This window comes from Epinephelus lanceolatus, chromosome 14 (genome assembly GCF_041903045.1).
Source record: "Epinephelus lanceolatus isolate andai-2023 chromosome 14, ASM4190304v1, whole genome shotgun sequence".
Classification (NCBI taxonomy): domain Eukaryota; kingdom Metazoa; phylum Chordata; class Actinopteri; order Perciformes; family Serranidae; genus Epinephelus; species Epinephelus lanceolatus.
This window is the reverse complement of record NC_135747.1, coordinates 13125282-13145288: the sequence shown is the minus strand read 5'-3', so window position 1 is coordinate 13145288 and position 20007 is coordinate 13125282. Positions and strand designations below refer to the sequence as shown.

The following is a 20007-nucleotide window of genomic DNA, read 5'->3' as shown; positions in this document are numbered from 1 at the left end:
ACCAGCAGGGAGGCCAGGTGTTCTGCACCAAGCACACCCCCCCTGCTGCGAGGCAGTCATGCTGCTATGGGTTAGGGTAGTGGCATAACATAACTCAGGACTACAGTCGCATTTGCTCGCACCTGACAGAAAAAAAAAATGTTTGTATTTCAATATTATCAAGTGAATTATTGCCACTATTTCTAGTAACAGGTATTTAGACCTTGGACCATTTCTGGGGAAGTAGTTGAGGTGAGGTAAGAATAATCAATAAGTATCAAACACTGACATTTGTCCTCTTTCACCACTCAGAAACACAGCTGTGATTCAGTCAGTGCTTCTGCTTTAACCCTCTCTTTGTACCTGCAGTACATGGAGGTTTTCTTCTGATAAAGGATAAAGATGTTTGCCATTAGTTGACTAGTTGATTAAGCATTTTAGCCAAGCGGCAACCTCCAGAGCTGGAAAATTAAGCCAACACGAAAGAGCCAGTAACTGTAATTCCTCTAATGACCACTTGAGGCTAGCTCCAGAGGCCAGTCAATCTCCACAGACCCTCATGTTAAAATACCCAACTTTACAGCAGAAATAAACACTTTTACAGCCTGGTACAAAAATGGTTTTGGTCTGTATAGCAAATTTTAACATTCATGGCAACTGTATGGGGGGTGAATTTAAATATTGCCAACCCGTTTGCATTTTATTAAGGCTTAAAGTTACGCATAATTAAAGGCGGACTGCTTTAAATGTCAGGCTGTCTGCCGATAGTGTCCTCGGCTTCTCAGTCACATCCATCCCTCGCTCCTCCACAGCTCCATCCTCTCGCCCAAATATGGTCACTTCCAGCACCAAAAATCCAAGATGGTGATGGCCAAAATGCCAAACTCATGGCTTCAAAACAATGGGTGATGTCACACTAGCTACATCCATTATTTTCACAATCTATGGTTGTTATCTTCACTAGTCGGCACCAGAAATACTAGTTGGTTAAACATATTACTAAAATTACTATTATTTTATTGAATTTTGTTTACCCAATGAAAATGCTGTTGTAATAATTAGGCATGTTTTGTGAAGATTTATTTTCCTAAAGAATATTGTTTTCAATAAATGTTAATCGTTAACTTCTATTTAGTGAGTTGTTGTCAGTTATTTCTTTGTATAATGCTTAACCTTTTATTTTAAACTAAGGGAAATAAGATTAGACTTTACTTTGAATGTGAAAATAAGTCATAATCTGGAAATTCTTTAACCACCGCTCTCAGGAAGCGGTTGACTGTGTGTTTAACAGTGTGTAGGATCAATAAGCAGTAAGTTAATCAGCCTCTCATCATCGCTGCAGTGTAAATGCTCCCTTGTGACCACACACTGTAAAGAACAATGCACACTTACGCACAAGCATACACATACATATTCATGTGTGTGGGAGCATTGATCTCGGCTCTTTTACATCTTAATTGTTTGAGCTTATTAAAAGTGTGTGTGTGCATGTGTGAATACAGTAACCAAGGTGATCCGGCAACCACACATACACTTATTGATACATAGATTCTTCCATATTAATGAAAAGGATTAGAATTCTGCACAAAAAAATTCCATGTTTGGTTTAAAATTGTGACATTTTAACACATTTTTGTAGGTGTAGTTTTGTAGGTTGATGTGCTTTAACTTCAGGGATTTTCACCTGACAAGACTTGTTCGCTGGTCTTTTTAAAAACAGGTCAAAGTGTAAAGGGCTTTGTGATTTTCTTGAGCAGTTGCTGGTTCGAGGGTCAACGCTCCGACCATTAAAAATAAGACTGGAATTACGCAGCTTTAAGAACTTTGATGCTGATCATGTGAAAGCAGCTAAAGTGGAGAGAACTGTTCTAGATTCTCTGGAAAATGGCAAATAACTGTTAATATGGTCAAACAACTCAAAGTGTTACTCTTCACAGTGGTTTTTCAGTGTGGAGAAATATACACAAGAAGAAAGTCTGTTCGTCTCTTAGAAAAAGATGAAGACAGGGCAGCATGTGACACAGTCATGATGACTACATGATTTCCTTAATCCCCTGCACCCTCAGGATAACCCTGTATTCCTATTCTTAGAAGCTATAGCTGTTCAGGCTGCGATACTCAAACACTAAACCAATCAGTAGTCATCTCATCAAATTTCAACCCATCACGTTTATTACCTGTCTCCCCTCACACACTGCTCCAGCCTTTTTTCTAAGAAGCCTCGGATATTCTATTCTTGCTCTTTGCTGAGAAACAGAATTAAACCGAGGTTGACATTTAAAATGAGAGATCGGCAGCAGGTAGTTGAGGAAAGAGTACTGGGAAAAGGCTTTTATCATCGGCCTAATCTTTTAGAGGCAATACAACAAGGATTTTCCTGGAAACTCTGCACCTCCTGCCGCTGATCGGAGTTTTGCTAAAATATGTGCATATATCAATGCTGCATCGCCTCCGAAAGGTCACCAGCTCAGGCACTGTAAAGACATTTCCTGATTTGCCTGATTCATTTTTCACATTTTAACAATGACTTTTCAAGGTCTCTGCGGGAAAAATCACAATACAGCGTAATCTGTTGACGTTATAGACATTTAACAAACATGAAGTCACTGAATCACACAATATGATGCACAAAAGAAACTAAAATATAAGCAAACCAGTGGGAAACGAGAGATAGCAGTTTAATTCCCCGCCTGGATGCATCTAGAGGGTTCCTACCTCTGGATAGAAATGTATAGTGGGTTATGGTAATGCATTATACACACATTTGCAATGACTTAACCCTACCCTTCACACAGATGTCAACTGAACACTGAGTCCTAAACTCACAATATCTAACAACACTGTGAGGACGGACAAATCGCTTCTCATATATGATCAAAAATACAAACGTGTATACATTAGATCTATACACAGTACAGCATCATATCACACACTCTGTTTCATTCACACTTGCACCCACATGCTCACAGAGCCACACAAACTCATGCACAACATTCGCTGCTTCAAAACATCTAAAAATTAATTGTCTCAATGCCTTCAGCGCAAATGTTCACTTCAGAGAGAGACAGTTTTTGCCTTCAGCGTGTTTTACAGAGTCGTACGTGCTGTGGCCAGTGTGTGTGTGTGTGTGTGTGTGTGCGTTTGAGTGTGTGTGCCCACGGATGGGACATACTGTAGGCTTACAGAGTCTGCTCTATTTTGCTGATGAAAGGGATTCTGCTTGATGCATAATTCAGGAAACCTGAAGCAAGTTTTACACCACACCACACCTCTCTCTCCCTCCATGTCGGTTTGTGTCGATTGCCATCTTTTTAAGTCAGAATCATATCAACGGTGATCTCTTCGAAACAAACGATAGTCTGCTTGTGACTTCTATCAGAAAACCCACAGTTTGCTGTACGGCTGCCAGGGTTCAACATGTGTTTGGTCTACCGCGTTGCTTTTTATGTCACATTTTACTTGTCAGACGGCAGCGCGGTTTTGACCTGCTGTGGTTCAAGCCTACAAGTGACAGTTTTTAGGTTGTGAGAAACAGCGTGTGGCTAGCAGTACTGCGAATGCTCAAGATAGAAGACCTGTAAACTATCCGAATAAAAAATCTATAAACTTAATAGGCGATTCAAGAGTGGAGTTGAGGATTAAACAGTTTGATCTAATGTATCATATAGCTCATGTAACAAGAAGCATGTGTGTGGGAGAGGTGTTAGGGGATGTCTCTGCACCACTGGTTGTATGAAGAGGTGAAGATGAAGAGATGGAAGTGGGTGGAACACACTGTGGTTGGTAAACAGGGCCAAAACAGGAAAGCGTGGGCCCACCTGACAATCACCACACACAGCCTGTACAATGTTTCCACGCTGTAGAAAATAAAGTTAGCTCCTGGTAAAAAAAATACAGAGACAGCACTTAGTCGCCTTTTTTTTTGCATTGTCCTGAGGAATGAGGGCAGAAATGTGTGTCTAGATTAATCCCTTTCAAGGCCTCAGTTGGCTTCAAAATACCAAGTTGCGTGTGTTAAACTCAAACAGCTGATACACATCTCCCAGCATCAGACCTTTTAAGTTCATTTCTGCTAGCATCACTCGGCACAGTGCACTGTTAGAGTCCTGACACAGTTCCCACTGCCTTTTTCTCACAGAAGTGGTGCATTTATGATACATTATACAGTGTGACAATAACATGCTGCAGCATATCCGAATGATGACTCCAACCTGCCTGACTTCGGCCAGAGCATTGTGCTGCACGTCTCATCCTAATAAGCATGAGGTTAAATATTGCCATAAGTACAGACGATAATGTTGTGGTTTATATAACTTATACTAACAGTAACAATGGCTTTGCTGTACACATGATCAAAACATTCCAAAATTCAACACCCTGCCTCTCCAAATGAGAATATTTTCCTGTACAAAAATACTATCAAAACTAGAAATTAGAAAACTTTAAGCAATTGCTGTTGGGTTGATTCCATATTCTGCAGCATTACATCTGTAATAAACATAAACTCCATGTTCTTTGTGGCTTTATATGCTTACATATGTAGGTCAGTACAGGTTATGTATTCGTGATAGTGTTACAAAGCAGTTGGCATTTCCTCTGCAGCACTGACCTGATACAGCCTCAAACCGGGTTTCACAAACAAGGGTTAAACGTTGCTTGATTTAGCCTGTTCTGTATTAATCTAATCTTACAAAAGTAGATTAGTGCAACCCCAGACCTAAATGAGGGCTTAAATGAACCAATGAAACAGATTCAGCTTCAGAATAATGCTGTTACATCGCAGTACGCAGTATATCAGTAATGCTGTAGAGTATAGAAATCTGAATATGACACTGAGAGCCACAGAGCACAAGACAGAAACAGAAGCACACTTACTGTGCATGGGCTCATACCGTTTTTATGTTGTAATTTTTGGCTGTAGAGCAACATTTATTAGTGCAGTATGTTTATATGTACTGTCCAATAGCTATGCTATGTTCACCTTTTTCACTTTCAACTAGTTCCATGAAACATCTAAACTGTACACATTTTTAAGGCTATTTAAGGTTCTGACCGGCACTGAAAAATATTAGGAAAATATGCCATATGCAATATGGGATAGCATTGCTGAATATCGCAATAACAATATTGCCTGCAATAATGAACTCAGGGCATTGCTGTAAATGAGCTTAATGCTCAGTCAATTTTCCCTGAATAAACAATGGTTGATGATGATGATGATGAAATAAACAGATATATAGGCCTAATAACTACTTTTGTTGGGTGATATATTGACCAAAATTAATTGCCATAAGCGATATTATTATCATTTTGAGACCATTTTATGAAACTGATAGAATGATAATGTCGTAACATAACGATGCAAAGAGCCACAAACTTTTAAGTCTTAGGAATATTTAGCCATTGGAATTTTAATATGGAAAAAATATTTCTAATATTTTGAAAAAAGTATATTAACACCTGTTAATATATACAATAAAGTATATATATAAATGATAGTACATTTATAGAAGTAGCCCAAAATTACTTGCTTTGAGACTTAATAGAAAATTCGGCCAACCAAAACTACATCAAGTGATGCCTCTTGTGACTAAAGCCCCGTTTCCACAGAGCAGTATGGTACGGTACGGTACAGTTCAGTTCGGTACACTTTTTTCTGTTTCCACTGCGAAAAGTTGTGGATGGTACCGATGGAAGCGTTCCTAACCGTTACCATTACTACGAACAATGGACTTTTTAGCTCATTGCTGGTGGTTGGCAAGCTAACAACTATCCTAAAATGCAGCTGCTGGCAACAGGTAAGCTACACTGTGCCGTCTTTTAAGTGTTATTTTATTTTTATTTTCGGACTTGTGCAAGTGGGCAGGGGTGGAGCGAAAAAAAAAAAAAGGTAGCATTGCTGGGCCCAAGTCTTACAATGGTCAGGAAAACCCTGCTGTTTATTCTGCCATCATGTTGGCGACATTCTTATGTAAACAAATATGCACGTAAATACAACGGGCAATATCAAGGTTAGCAAAATAATTAAGGTCATGTCCATAAATCGTACGATAAGTTGATAACGTAATTATTGTGACAGGCCTGGTACTCAGTTCTGCTTTTCTGCAGCTTTCAATATACCACTAAAATACAACAAATTGCTAGCTGATTTAGAAAAATGGCAAATCACTTCCAACATTGTTTTATGTAACAGAAGTAACACTGATCTCAACCTAGAAACCACCAAAAACAAAGTTACGATCTATTCTACTGACACTCTCTTCCAACGGACTCAAAAAGCCCCCGAGTCCAAAATTGAACTCGTCTTTCAAGATGTGTTTATCACTCAAGTTGACATGACGACAATTAATAGAAACAATACATTATGCAGCCCTAGTTCTGACCATACCAAACACACCCTGATGTTTCCACGTCTTGATTATCTAGACTCCAGTGTCCAGAAGTCAGTGAAACAGTTTAGCGCTTTACATACTTAATCAGATGAACACGTGCTCTCGTCATAATCCAAACTCTTTCTGTGAAATCACTCTAAATGCTTTGGTTTAGTCACCTTGCTCCTATTAAACATCGGCACAAAGGCATGCCATTCACTTCCAACTAGCATACACAGCTAAGTTTTTACAGAATTTTATTGTTGTTGTTGGCAATTTATCAACCCCTTTAAAAATTCAATACACTGTGATTGCACTGAAACACAACCAGGTTATTTAATATCTAAATAAGGGCCAGTCTTAAACTGCAGCCTGTGAAATTGGCCCTTACATGGCCTGGGGAACAAACCTAACAAACTATAAAGTAAAATGATTGCCACTGCTCACAGTCGTAGCTTAGCCAGTGTTAATCAGTTGCTAGGTTAATGCATGAGCAGGAGGCGCTAAAACATGCACAGATTCATAGTCCTGTAATTAATGTGTCATACATTAAAGTGTCCAAGAAATGTCACGCATTGTCTTCTTGCTGGTAGCTTCCATGCTGGCATAGAGGCTGAGGCAGGGAGAGGGAGAGGGAACAGAGCGGCCGTGAGTCAGCCAGAGCCAGCCCCCTGCCTCACGCTGAAATCAGAGAAACCACAAGAATGTAACAGCTTCTGTTATTATCCCTCCCTGCTGCCTCGCTGCCTGATAGCCTGCCCCAGAAAATAGCAGCAAGGCTGTCTGTTTCTCCCTCTCTTTCCCTCTTTCCTCTCTCTCTCTCTCTCTCTCTCTCTCTCTCTCTCTCTCTCTCTCTCTCTCTCTCTCTCTCTCTCTCTCACACATACACACTCACACAATCTTGTTCTCATGTTCTCATCTCTGACACACGCACACACACACACATACACACAAACACAGATTCTCTCAGGGTATGGTTGTCCATTTTGCGCGCTTTTCTTCCTGCACACACAGTATATAAGCTCACACACACACACACACACACACACTCACACACACAGAGGACCTGACAGTGCAAAATCACATAGACTGCAATTTGTTTTTCCAACTGAGAACTGCTGCAAACCTGGGGCTGTCAGACACATAGAAACATCTAGACCAATGCCCCCAGAAAAACCACGCTGATGCAGTACATAACTAGCCGGCAGACTGGCACGTTGATTGACAGTCTAACATATTGAGATTCAGCAACTTGTTGTGTTTACTGATCAATGCTTTGAACAGACACTTAAAAATAAAAATTAAAAAGTAATAACAGAATAAAATAACGAGAAATAAATCATATACTGACATGGGCAAAACAAACAGCTATAATAAATACATAACTTGAGATTTTAACAGAAGAAAATAAATCCACAGTAAAAGAGGTATGGTACCGTACATTCATTATACTCTGTCCGAAAGCAACGTACAATAAATGCATTATTCACAGCTTGTTGGGTCAAAATAAAGCTGCAGAAAGTCACGTGTGGTGTTCACTGTTGTACATGTATGTGTTACAGGGGGCTGACTCAGCAGCTCCTCAGAAAACTTTTTGGCGACAGCTGTCCCGTGGCCTTGTTCTTCCTTTTTTGTGCATTTCCGTCTTCTCCACTGTGAACAGGCAGGCATCCGCTGGTCTGATTGTCACGGCAAGGACAGACAGGGACAGACTGATGTAGAAATAACTACAATGATTACATTTCAACAAGCTAACATGTTACCTAGTAAGCCAACCACTTTTTAATCTAAATAATGTTACATTTTGGCTGTCAATATAGCTTTCTATAGCTACAAGATCAATCTATCTTAAACAATTAATACCAATATACAGTAAACTCACATGGGTCCCTTTTTAAAGGGGAACTACGCCTATTTTCTGAGTATGGGCCCAACCACAGTGACGTCACGCTTACAACAGCTATAACTTGTGAGGCTAAGTCTACAACTAGCAATAGATTTCAATTGCAGACATATGTGAAATTAGCAAATTTGTTTATATCCGTTGTCATTTTCAGTTGTAACATTTAAAGATAAAGCGTGAAACACGTTGGTACAACCTATCTGACATTTCTGCTGTGCCTGTTTCATGTACTGTGTTGCTCAGCTATCGTCTTTGATAAGCAACATCAACCTGCACGGAAGCTAACCAATGTACTGCTGTGGACGGGGTGCAGCATAACATATTTTAACTTCGCTTAAACTGATATTGATCTTTGTGGTTGGCCTTTTTCAGGTGGCTAAAAACGAACTAACTGAGGCAGCGTTTGCTCAACACTGTTTGATTTTTCTACCCAGCAGTTATTGTAAATGAACATTATGACTTGGTCTATATGGTTACATTTTCTTTTTCAGAACTGAGAACACTGGGTATAAAAAAAGAAAACATTATGTGGGTCCACAAGTTCAAGAAGTTTAAGCCTTACTTCTCTGGTTTCTGGCTTTGAGAGAGAGTAGCAAATGTTCATAAATATTGATTAAACTTTCCTAGGCCATAGAAATAATATATTGAAATTCTTAATTGATGTGGTGTTCCTCTTTAACTCCCCACACAACTTAGCTACAGTTGTGTTAAGCAGCTATACAGCAAAGATGGACGACTAATGTAGCTTGCTAAGGTTGACTTTTCATGCTTTCATGTTTATTGCAGAAGGGCCAGTTTTAACACAGCCTTATAGCGGTGGTTGTCTTGCTTCTTGCAGTCAAACCTCCACTGAAGCCCTTTCATTTTACCTGTGTGCCAGTCAGACACACTAACAAATGAATCCCTTTTTGAAAAAGTAATCTGTAACGATGCTGGCTTCATCTATTTGTTAAAGTGATAGCGTTTTGGCATTCAAAGACAGGTCTCCGTCACATGAATGTCCTGTAATGGTTCTGTTCAAACATAATTTGCCATATGAGGTGTTAATCAAAATTTGGAAACATCTTTTTGAATGTTAATTAAGAAACATAATAATTTAAATAATTGCCAAGCCCGCACACACAGCTAACACAAACACACTGTCTCTATACGTGGTTGCTATATGCAAATCAAGTGTCCTTGTGAAAAAAAGTTAGCTTGAGGATAGGCTCAGGATCATCCCTGCCCTCAGGCTCTGAGTTAAAGTTCAGAAAGGTTAGGCCCACGTGTCAAGAAAAGAGCACGGGGGGTACATGCGATTTGTGCGTATGTGTGTGTGTTGTTCAGAATGATCCAAGCTCACACTGGTGGACACACCCTCTGAAAAAGCATGCCCATCGGCCTGTGTAACCAGATATCTCTACACATGTTGTTGATCCTTTCGCTCTTACTTTCTTCACTGCATCATCTCACATGCACAGTGACGACACTCACAGCCCCCATCTACATTCGGCACACGTCTGTTGACTAAAATATAGGAAGTTATGGAGAGACAGAAACTACAAACACCTATATCTTGAACAAGCTAGTCATGTAGACTAGGATTCAAGACCGGAGAGGCTAAAAGTAAAGGAGAGAGGAAGGGATAGAGAACAAGCCGGACTATGAAGAAATTAGTTGCAGCATGAAATAAAAACAGCAGCACTAATGTCCTGTATTTCTTGACTGCCCTTTATGTTCTTGTTTCAGTTGGCGATGGAATCCCTTCGCGCTTCCTCCACTACATCTCCAAGCAAAACAAGCAGCGGATAAAACAAGGTTTTACCATGTAAACTGTTGATGTTCCAGAAATAACCCTGTCAAGTGTCACACAAAAACACACTGCAGGTCTGAAAAAGAGGGCAGGAAACTCAAGGTTTAGAAACACGGTAACCCGTGTAAGAGTCTCTCACTAGTGCTGCTCATTTGCCACTGCCTGACTGAAGAGTTGAATTATTACAGGTTCTGTAACTCCTAATGTTGCCACTTTCTAGCTGCACAATTGGAAGTAATTTAATCTATGGAAACAGAAAAAAATACTAAACCTGGGTCTTTCTTTAACCTCTGCTGGTCACACCTCAACCTGCGATCAAAGACAATGAACGCTTGCTAATTCTCATGAGGGGGGCACAGCAGAATAAGAAGTGAAATCCATTTTTGGCTCTGACCCACTGTTCTTAAGCAACTGTGTCCTTTGACCTCTTGAGGTATTCAAGGCTCTTTAAGCAGCTGTTTCAAAGGCAGACCTGAGACACACTCACACACACGCACTAAGCTCAGGTTGCACAAGCGGCAGGTTATAAAGAGCGCATGGCAATGGATCTACAACTCTTTGCTTGGCAAACTGTAATACACCTTTAGGGAAATGGTGGTTATACGTGTAAATGTGCCTAGAAAGGTATATGTTGCTGTGTGTGTGCATTTTTGGGGATAGTGGGAAGGGTGATAGTGAAGGAAAGGACAAGCCAAAACACGCACTGGAGCGTAATTCTTGAGTAAAGAGTGAGGAGCCAGCTGTACTCACATACCTGAGGAGTGTAAAGGTGGGGGTGGGGCTGCAGTGGAGAGGAGTCCTCTCTTTAGGTATAATCATAACATCCAGGGGGTTATTCTGTAATAATACAACAAGGAGCAGTGGTGGTCAGGAACGACTGATCTCATCATCTTAGCCCCATTTTGACTCCAGCGTCAGTCTATGAGCAGTGTGCGTCTGAAAGACATCTGACCAAGATTGATGCAATAATTCCCAACACACGTACTTTTGTCACCACATCTGAGCTAAGTCCTAATTACCTTTCTAGTATGTATGCAGACTTCAATAAGGGAGTAAAACCCTGTGTCAAAATTCAACGGATGACTTCCATGAAAAGTCAAATATGATTATATCACTATCCCTCCAACGTAACTGAGCCAGGGGAAGTGGTCACATAACGCCGACAGTGGAGCAACAGCCATTTTGCTACACAATGTATGGCATATTGTCTAATTTGGTTGCAAGGGCCGTGACTGTGACAACAAACAAGCACACTTAGAAGTGTAATATGAAAGAGTTTCTTAAAAAACAATGTGTAACTCATACAAAAGTGATCCCCTCTCATTCATCACTGATGAGTCATTAGAAGTGTGTGGCAGTGTATTCATCTGCAGAAACCCTTCCCTCTGCTTGCATTTTATAATTTTCTTCTTATTCAGGTGTGTTTTGGATGTCTCCAGCCAGTAACAGTGCGCAGGTGAGGTCTGGACTAAAGCGAACAGGCAGAAGGGACACACATCCAAGAGGGAGCTATGTAAATCATGGACACAGCTCCAAATAGAATACAAATATATCGAGGCGAAACGCCAAGTGGACAAAGCTCGTTCTGAAACAGGAGTAAAAGTGGGGTTGCGCTTGCGAGCACTGATGGAGAGGATGGACAATAACAAACGTAATGTTCCTACATTACTACAGTAGCTTGCAGTGTTCATATAAGCAATGTAGGGAGGAGAGGCCAAGTCTGAACCTTGTGTTTACAAATGGTAACTGACAATTCCTGTATGATCCACCTTTAACATCAGTTGCATTTATATTTGCTTTGCTTAAGTGTGCACACAAGCCAATATTAAAGTCAATATTAACTTATAGCTAAAGCAAGAAATGTATACAATTGCAAGCAAACAACATGTATCTACAGTTCAATGAATGAATGATGTCTGATGAGTAGCACCTATTGCCCAGGAGCACATCATTAGTTTGGTTCTGACTGATCAGTTAGCAGCAATAATTTAATATTGGTTCTTGGTACCAATCCCAAAAGACAACAGAGCTCTGGATGGATAAGCTGAGTAGAGAGTCAGACAGAAGGAACTCCACATGTTATGGAAAAGAAAGGAGCGGCAGGGATTATGTTTTATTTGCTTTGTAAGCACAGCTAGAGTAGAGCAGAGCTACACATGTGCCTTTATGATAAAAATATTTCATATTTGAACTTTTGAATGTACTATGAGAATTGGATTAAGTGTTCCAAAATGGTGCTCTGTTATACAGAAAATGCCTTTCCCTTTTAAACTTGGATTAAGTACATCTATTATTTCAGGCCAAACATCTACTGCTTCACATATTCAATCCACCCTTTGATGCTGATCAGTTGCACCCCGTCCCCTGCTGTTTGCCCACCTGTCCAGCAGCCCTCGTCTCCCATTCCCCCGTTTATCTGAAGCCCATCTCTGCATCTATCTGTGTCATATCCAGTGATCATCAATGACCATGTTAATCCTTTAATGTCTTTATGTTGCGCTGTCTTAATCCAACCTCTGCAAGGCTAGCTAAGTCTCTCTCACATCACCCTAAACTATAATCTAGCTAGCTTTATCTCCTGGCTCTGTCTGCAAAATCAAGCCCTGCATTTTTCAGAAACTGGGTTAGAACACACAAGTGACTCATAATGGGGCAAATACCGATGATGAATTACAACAGATATCTGGAGCCACTACTTATGTTGCCAAGGCCTAAAGGCTTGTGGGCCAGTGGAGTAAAAGAAGTCAAACTCTCTTGCTAAATCATAAAGTTTTGAGTCAATTTGTAGATGTAGGTACGAGAGAAAAAATGATCCAGTGGTCTTCAGAAAGTCAAACTACCACACTGGGGTATCAGCAGATCAAAAGATGGAGGATCTCCAAGAGTCTGTGGAATAAATTTGAATGTGATATGCTCTACAAATTTTACACCTGCATCAAATTAAGAGACAATAAGTAAGTATAATTAGTTTAAATATCATTGATAAAAATGTGTGCTTAATAAAAACTGTTACGGCCATTATAGGATCACAAGCGCTGATTTCTAGTACTTTATAATTATGGTGTCAACAATATTTACACATAAGAATCAGATATTGCGCACACATGCGGAGTGACAGTTCTCACTGGTGTAGTCTGATTTCTGTATACCTCAACATAAGTGGTGGTTTCATAGCATTTACTCAGTCTGTGTGTGTGTGTGTGTGTGTGTGTGAGAGAGAGTAAGAAGTAGGGGGTCGGTCTTGAGCTCCTCTCTCTGGCTGGATAACATGCTGTTTCAGCTAATCAAACCATTATGACTGCCCACTAACTGAGAACACCATTACCATAATATGCAGTTTCATCTGATTAGTTATGCATGATCCAGATACACCAACGCCGGGCACAGGGAGAGATAGAGACGGAGAGAGAGACAGAGTGTGCGTGAGGAGGATGGGGATGGGATGGAGGAGGTGACCCTGATCTGACAAAAATATGTCTAAAAAAAAATCTTAAAATGGAACAGAAGGAGAGCTACAACCACTACGAACTCACGTTCCATGAAAAAGGTCCTACTGAGTGATATAATGACTCATAGGACTCATTAGAATAATCTTATATAAGCATGAAGAATCACTGGGATCTATATGACAATACCGCCACTGTCCAACTATGAATGCATTCTGTTCATCCCTAGACAAAATGAAGCCGTTATTTTTCATATGAACACCGGACAATGTCTAGAGAATCAGGTCCAGAGTTGCCCTTTCACACATATGGCACGACAGGAGATCGTCCATGTCGGATACATTCTCACCTACTGGAGACACTTGGTTTGATTTAGGTGAGGAGTACAGGAGGCAGGACATGACTTAAGAAATACGCTGCAGAAGTCGCAGTGTTTTGTTTGTTTAATCTGGCCATGAACAGCCGAGTCTCATGCCATTGCTTGAATTTATCTGACGCTTTTGGCGATGGCCCTTACTGACAGAAGTTCCTTAGTCTTGTCATCCCTCCAAGTAGACATATTTGTTGGTGTCTTTGTTTAAACGACCCTTCTTCTTCTTCACCCTGCAATGTCTATCTTCTTGCATGACAGAAATGTCATCAGCAGGCCCCCCTCGCTCGCTGTGAATTCTCTGGACAATGACCTGCTCTATTCACATGTGGGCTTAATTGGACATTACACGGACTTTATACTATAGGGAGCTGGCACAGTTAAGTCCGTTTATTGTCCTGTCCAACTAATTCCGACATTTGCATTCTCACATACAGTTCCTCTGGGTAATATCTAGACAAGTTCAGGGTCGCTGTGCATGTGTGAAAGGGACTTAAGTCTTCCCCCCTACTAGAACTGAACCCATCTACACCCAATTCACAAGGCCACTGTTATTTTTGTCCCTGTGTTCACAGGCAGGAAATAATTATTTTTAGTCTGGGCCTAAAAATTTAAAATGTATGCACACGTGTCTTCTTCTCTATTTTCTGAATGATAGTGTGACTAAAATGCTAAAAGCCTGTCAGATGCATCCACATGATACTATTATTCTTTTCTACCGATCCAAACTCACATGTCACCATTAATATGGCACTCCTCGCTTCTCATTTTGGGGAGTCTAGATCTGTCAAGGCACCTTCATCCTGGCATTCTGTAGCTGTGGTATCTTGCACAGAATAAACACAGCTGTGTTTGGGGCTTCGGAGATGATATTCGCCAAAGACTTGTGCCATATCCGCCCCAGCAACAGACCACTAACTAGCTGCCTTTCTGAGAGCTATCTGGCTGGATATTTATGTGAAGGCATGGCTGTTTGGCTGGTTCACTTAAGGACTGCCAGTCAGACTGAAAGGACTATAGCTCACGACAACGATGGTGATCTGAGAGGGCTATCAGCGCGTGCCACGTTAGGCAAAATTGTTTTCATGCCCTCCTGTGGGCATATTTGTAAATCTATGGTGACTATTTTGCCTCCCGTTTCAGAGTGACTTATTGGCAGTAATTTCCCCTCATGTGATTACAGATGCAAGATGCACAACATTCAAGAAATAAGCTGGCACAAAATCGCTAGTAACTTGGCAACGGTCGGGTCGGTGTGCAGTCACTGTTAACTGAAATGGCCGAACTCTTGTCTATCAATGTGCTCTGCTTACTGCGCTTCCCAACTGCAAATAGGACTGTGAGCTTTCCAAAGGGTTATAATAGAATGAGCAGGCAGCTGGTCCTCTTGGTTAAACATGAACAGGCTGCTCTTTGACAGGGCTGTCACCAACAGTCAGCGTAAGTCCCAGTGAGCCTGGTCTCACTCAAACAAACAAGAGGATCATATCAGGGATCTTTAAAGGTAAGTACTACTCAATTTGAAACATGCAAGTGTGAATCTTATTAACCAAGTTGTTAATTTGTGTAAGGAGTGAAAAATGCAACTTGGTAGCACGGAATTGACAAAGAATAAAAAAATTACATTGTGGTGACACAAGTGAAAGTGAATTGATACTAACATTTTTTTCACAGCTCTTCTGGCAACGAATCCAAGCTTACTGATGTAAGATACGCAGATGCTAGTATCTCTGAAGTCTGATAATGTATCTTGCCTGCAGCACCCAGCCAGCAGTCTTCTTACCAACGCTGTCAGTTAGCACTAATACCAAGCTGTCAGCACAACTGAGCACCACGCTGCAAGGTAGGGTGTGTCTTTTTCCAACGTTGAGACTAACCAGACATAAGGTGTCAGGCAAAGATAGAGAGAAAAAGGAAGAGCAGAAAACTCAAAGCAAAGAGGAAATGCTATTTCCCTACTAAACACTGACTTCTTGTGTGAAACAGTGGACATTTAGGCACTTAATGTCCTGCACATTCTCTAGCGTTCTGTGCTCCTAGCCCATCCCACTGTGTATACACATCTCAGCCTTTCAAACCGGCAAGAACAATGGCTGACCTTTGACTACTTTGCTATGTGGGCTGGTTTATGATGTTTAACCAGGAGGCTGTCATCTTTATGCATCCTCTCTGCAGGGCATCAGCCAAACCTGTGGAGACACATCTGTAAAAGTGGCATGATGATAAAGTGGTGGTGAGAAGGATGTCCAAGTGGTCATGAATTTGCTGTACCTTACTACTTACCACACTAATTTAACTAAATTACTTTACACTAATAAAACAGCCTAATGCTTGCACCAATAAACTCAAGTATTGAATATAAGTGATGGATGAAGTAAGAGAAGAAATTCCTCCAAAAATTCTGAAGCTAATTTTGCCCCTGTTGTAAAGCTGCAGGCAATGTTGACCAACAGTTTCTCAAACTGTTGTGCATATAGTACAGGACTGCAGGCTACGCCCCAAGACTGAGAATAATTTCAACTAAAGTGACGCCTTTGGCAGAAATGATTAGTCATCGTCTGACTTTTATTGTGTTGGTTAAATATCGCCAAAAATAACTACTAATTGTTGGAAATAAAGGTAAGAGTACATTACAGCTTGCCCCGCACCATGCCCACAGTTGAATTTAAGCCAGCCGCTTTGGGATCTGATGATACTCCCTAACTCCCAATTTGCTCCCATGGGATCCCCCTGCCCTTTACAAGCAGGTGCAGATTATCCCCATTACCCCGGCCACACCTGTGCCTCCTCTGTCTCCCACTATCCATATCCTCACCTCACATCTTCCCCTCACTTTTTGCTATCTGTTCTCTCTCTATATCACAGACGTTTCTGCTGTATGCCATGGGGATGGCAGGTTCAGGTGCACTGCTCAAGTAAACCAGGGCCATTGCCACAGGCAATTTAATCCTCACCAGCTGAGTCCATCCACTCCTAAAACTCAAAACTTCTTCTTCGTTCGGAAGGAGCAAAAGCAAAGAAATGTTCAGTTCAATGAAGCATTCTCCTCAGCACATCATTTATGAAGGCTGCAACTAACAATTGTTTTCGTTGTCGACTGATCTGTTGATTACTTTCTCAATTAATCATTTAGTTATTTTGTCCATAAAATGTAAGTAAATGGTGAACAATGTTGATTAGTATTTCCCAAAGCCCTAGATGATGTCTTCAGATGTGTTGTTTGGTCCACAACCCAAAGATATTCAGTTTATGGTCATAAAAGACTTAAGAAACCTGAAAATATTCACATTTAAGAAGCTGGTATCAGACAAGTTTTACCTTTTTCCCTAAAAAAGTACTCAGATTAACAGGTTATCAAATTAATTGCCAATTTCTTTTATGGTTAACAACAAATACATCGATTGTTGCGACTCTACCATTTATGAATTTGCAATATATAAATAAAAATGGCTAAACTGCATGTAACAAAACCAATGAACACACACTTTGCTCAGCATTATTTAGTCATGTTTATGTGACAACGGCACCACAGCACAGCCTCAAATCCTACGGTATGTTTCAGCGATCAGAGATTGTGCCATTAAAGAATCCTGGATGCCTGACTCTCCTATCTTTACCCTGAGCTGAGCTAAAAATCCAGTGTTACAAAATAATCCGTACTACCACCGCTTTAATATATAATATGGTGTCCCAAATAAAAATGTGCAACACGGCAGGCCTAATTCCCAAGATAAGTAGTTCAGCTTCTGCAGCCATCAGCCTCTGACAAGGATTCCCAAACGCATTCAGGTCAATATCAACATTAGGTCAAAGACACCCATTTTTAAGGGGGGAGGCATCTGCTTAGGTTACTGCTTATGTGGATTCCTTCGTTGATACTGTAGAGAAGCTATTGTCACTGTCTAATCTTACATATTAAAATATAAATATGTACAATACGCACAGTGTAATGAGGGATGGGGGCCCCCTTCACAAATCCCTGGGAACCCCCATCCATGTTTTTGGGGCTGCTGACACTTGGAAACCCGAACCCAGCAACTGGACTCCATTCACAATCCCTTCCTTTGCTGCCCCTGACTGAGATCCCATTCAGAACCGTTTGTGACTCTAAGCTCCGGGGCCCTTAAGTCATTTTGCAGTTCAGATAAAGAAAAAAGACAAGAAAAGAAAGCCAGGAGGGAGAGATAGAGGCTAGACAACCAGGACAGAGCAGGGTCCATATGATCTCAGCAGCGGCAGCAGACTGGCAAGCAGCAGGCAGCAGAGGAACCGACTGCGACCCAAAAGATGTGGCACGGATGGTGGAGGATTACGTCATCGAAAAAAAAGGAGGACGCCTCATCACAGCAAACCCTCGCATCTATTACTTAACAACACATAGTTAACAGCTTCTCGGTCAGCAGACATAGCTGTTTTCCTATCAATTACTTTGCAGAAAAAATGAATTATTGATGCACGGGCGACTGAAGCAGGGTCGCAATAAGCAGCTTATCCATATATATGCCCTCTCGTGTGACATTTCTGGGATGTGACACGTACATGAGAGCAGTTGTAACCAAACGGTGCCTCAGCAATCATTACCAATGAATGACAAAACCCTACATCGATTTCACTTGAAGGGTCTGTATTCGCTATGGGCTATCTATTTACCACGGATGGTATATGGTGAGACACACAGTAACACGGCAAAGCGACTCCCTCAGTAACCACTGATTAATGCCTGTTACATATGATAAAGGAATGTCATTTTTGAAGCCACATCCGTCACATCACTGACGCCGCACTGGCTCCATTGAACGCCAACTGGACGCTGTCATTAAAGGGCTTATTGTGCACTGTATAATGAATGAGCTATTAACGGCCTTTTAAACTCAACTATAAACGTCGACTCGAGGTAAGGTCGAGCAAAGTTTAAATAATTCAATAAAGCTTTAAATGCAAAAGCAATACTGCGCACACTGGGTTAGCGAGTGTTTCGCAGCTACGGTAAGTAAGCTGCAAAATATTGAATGGGCTGAGAGGCAGCTAGCTAACAAGCGAGCTACACCACCACTGGCTATTAAGGTTATGGTTTAAAATGTGTCTTCTGTTTCTTTTTGTGGTACCAAACTCAAACAGGCACAGTTGTATTGATAATATGGAGCATTTAAAAAGGCGCTATCACAGTGTTATGTCGCAATGTTAGCTTTTTTAGCTGCGCGAGGAGCAACTTGTATAAAAGTGACAGCGCTAAGCTAGCTAGCTAGCTAACGTCAGCTGGCTGTAAAAACTGGTGGCCTGTGAATGAGCGTCTTTCTTACCGTCATAAACTGCTCCAGCGGCGTCCAGTTTTTAAGGAATATATTTTTTGCCGTGTGAGGAAATGTTTTGTGTAGGGGCGATATAGCCCGAACATCCAAGATCAGTTCACCCGCTGCCGATGAAACCCGAGCATCATCATTATCACCGTCTTCATCAGTACTGGGAGTCCGGCGCTGCCTCACACACATCCATCCAGCAGAGCGGGGCCTCCTCCGGGCTCGACCATGCGACTGGCTCGGCGACGACGGATAATCCACAAGACAGGAGCCCCCGCAGTAACCATTGGCTAGACGAGGCGACTAGCAGTCATTTCAGGTCGAGAGAATGAAAAATATATTCCCACGCATGCGTCAAAATGAAGAAAATGTTATCGGGGAGAAGGTTACGAGTGATAATCTATGGGTATCTGATCACAAAACAGGCAAATGTTGCGTTTCTGACTTTCCTAACATGAGCCTCTCAGTTGTTGTCAGCGTTCCCTGGTCTCTCTGCAGCTGCTTTGCCTGCCTGCCTGCCTGCCTTGCAGCACAGCAGCGATCAGCATACCGACGTAATGGCGCAAAGCGAGCGCACAGGGGCGGGGCCACGGAGCGGGAGGCGCGCGGTTTGGTTTTTGAGCGCACACAGGTACAGCTACTCCAAAATATAATCTTAATATTTCCACCATTAGCTGCATTGTAGCTCATATGAAGAACATAATGGCAGTTTTGTGTGTTTGTTTGGGTCAATCAAATGATGCTGTCAAAGCATGTGTATCATGTGACCACTGATATATAACCTGAGGTGAAGTCAGGTAACATGTGACTTGAAGTCAAAATGGACCATTGAATGAATCATTATGATTA

The 20007-nt window shown here is 41.3% G+C and overlaps 1 protein-coding gene across 2 annotated transcripts in view; it reads right to left on the bottom strand.

Annotated features, from left to right (window-relative positions):
• Positions 1 to 19701, bottom strand: part of ptpn4a (protein tyrosine phosphatase non-receptor type 4a) — an 82848-nt gene extending 63147 nt beyond the window's left edge. The window contains exons 1-2 of one of the 2 annotated variants that reach the window (XM_033617507.2): positions 19162 to 19301; positions 10800 to 10882 (exon numbers count right to left, since the gene is read on the bottom strand). The gene's annotated coding sequence lies outside the window, so the exon portion shown is untranslated. Of the gene's footprint in view, positions 1 to 10799; positions 10883 to 19161 lie in introns of both variants that reach the window. The other variant, XM_033617506.2, reaches the window with a different exon arrangement.
• Positions 19702 to 20007: the final 306 nt, after the last annotated feature.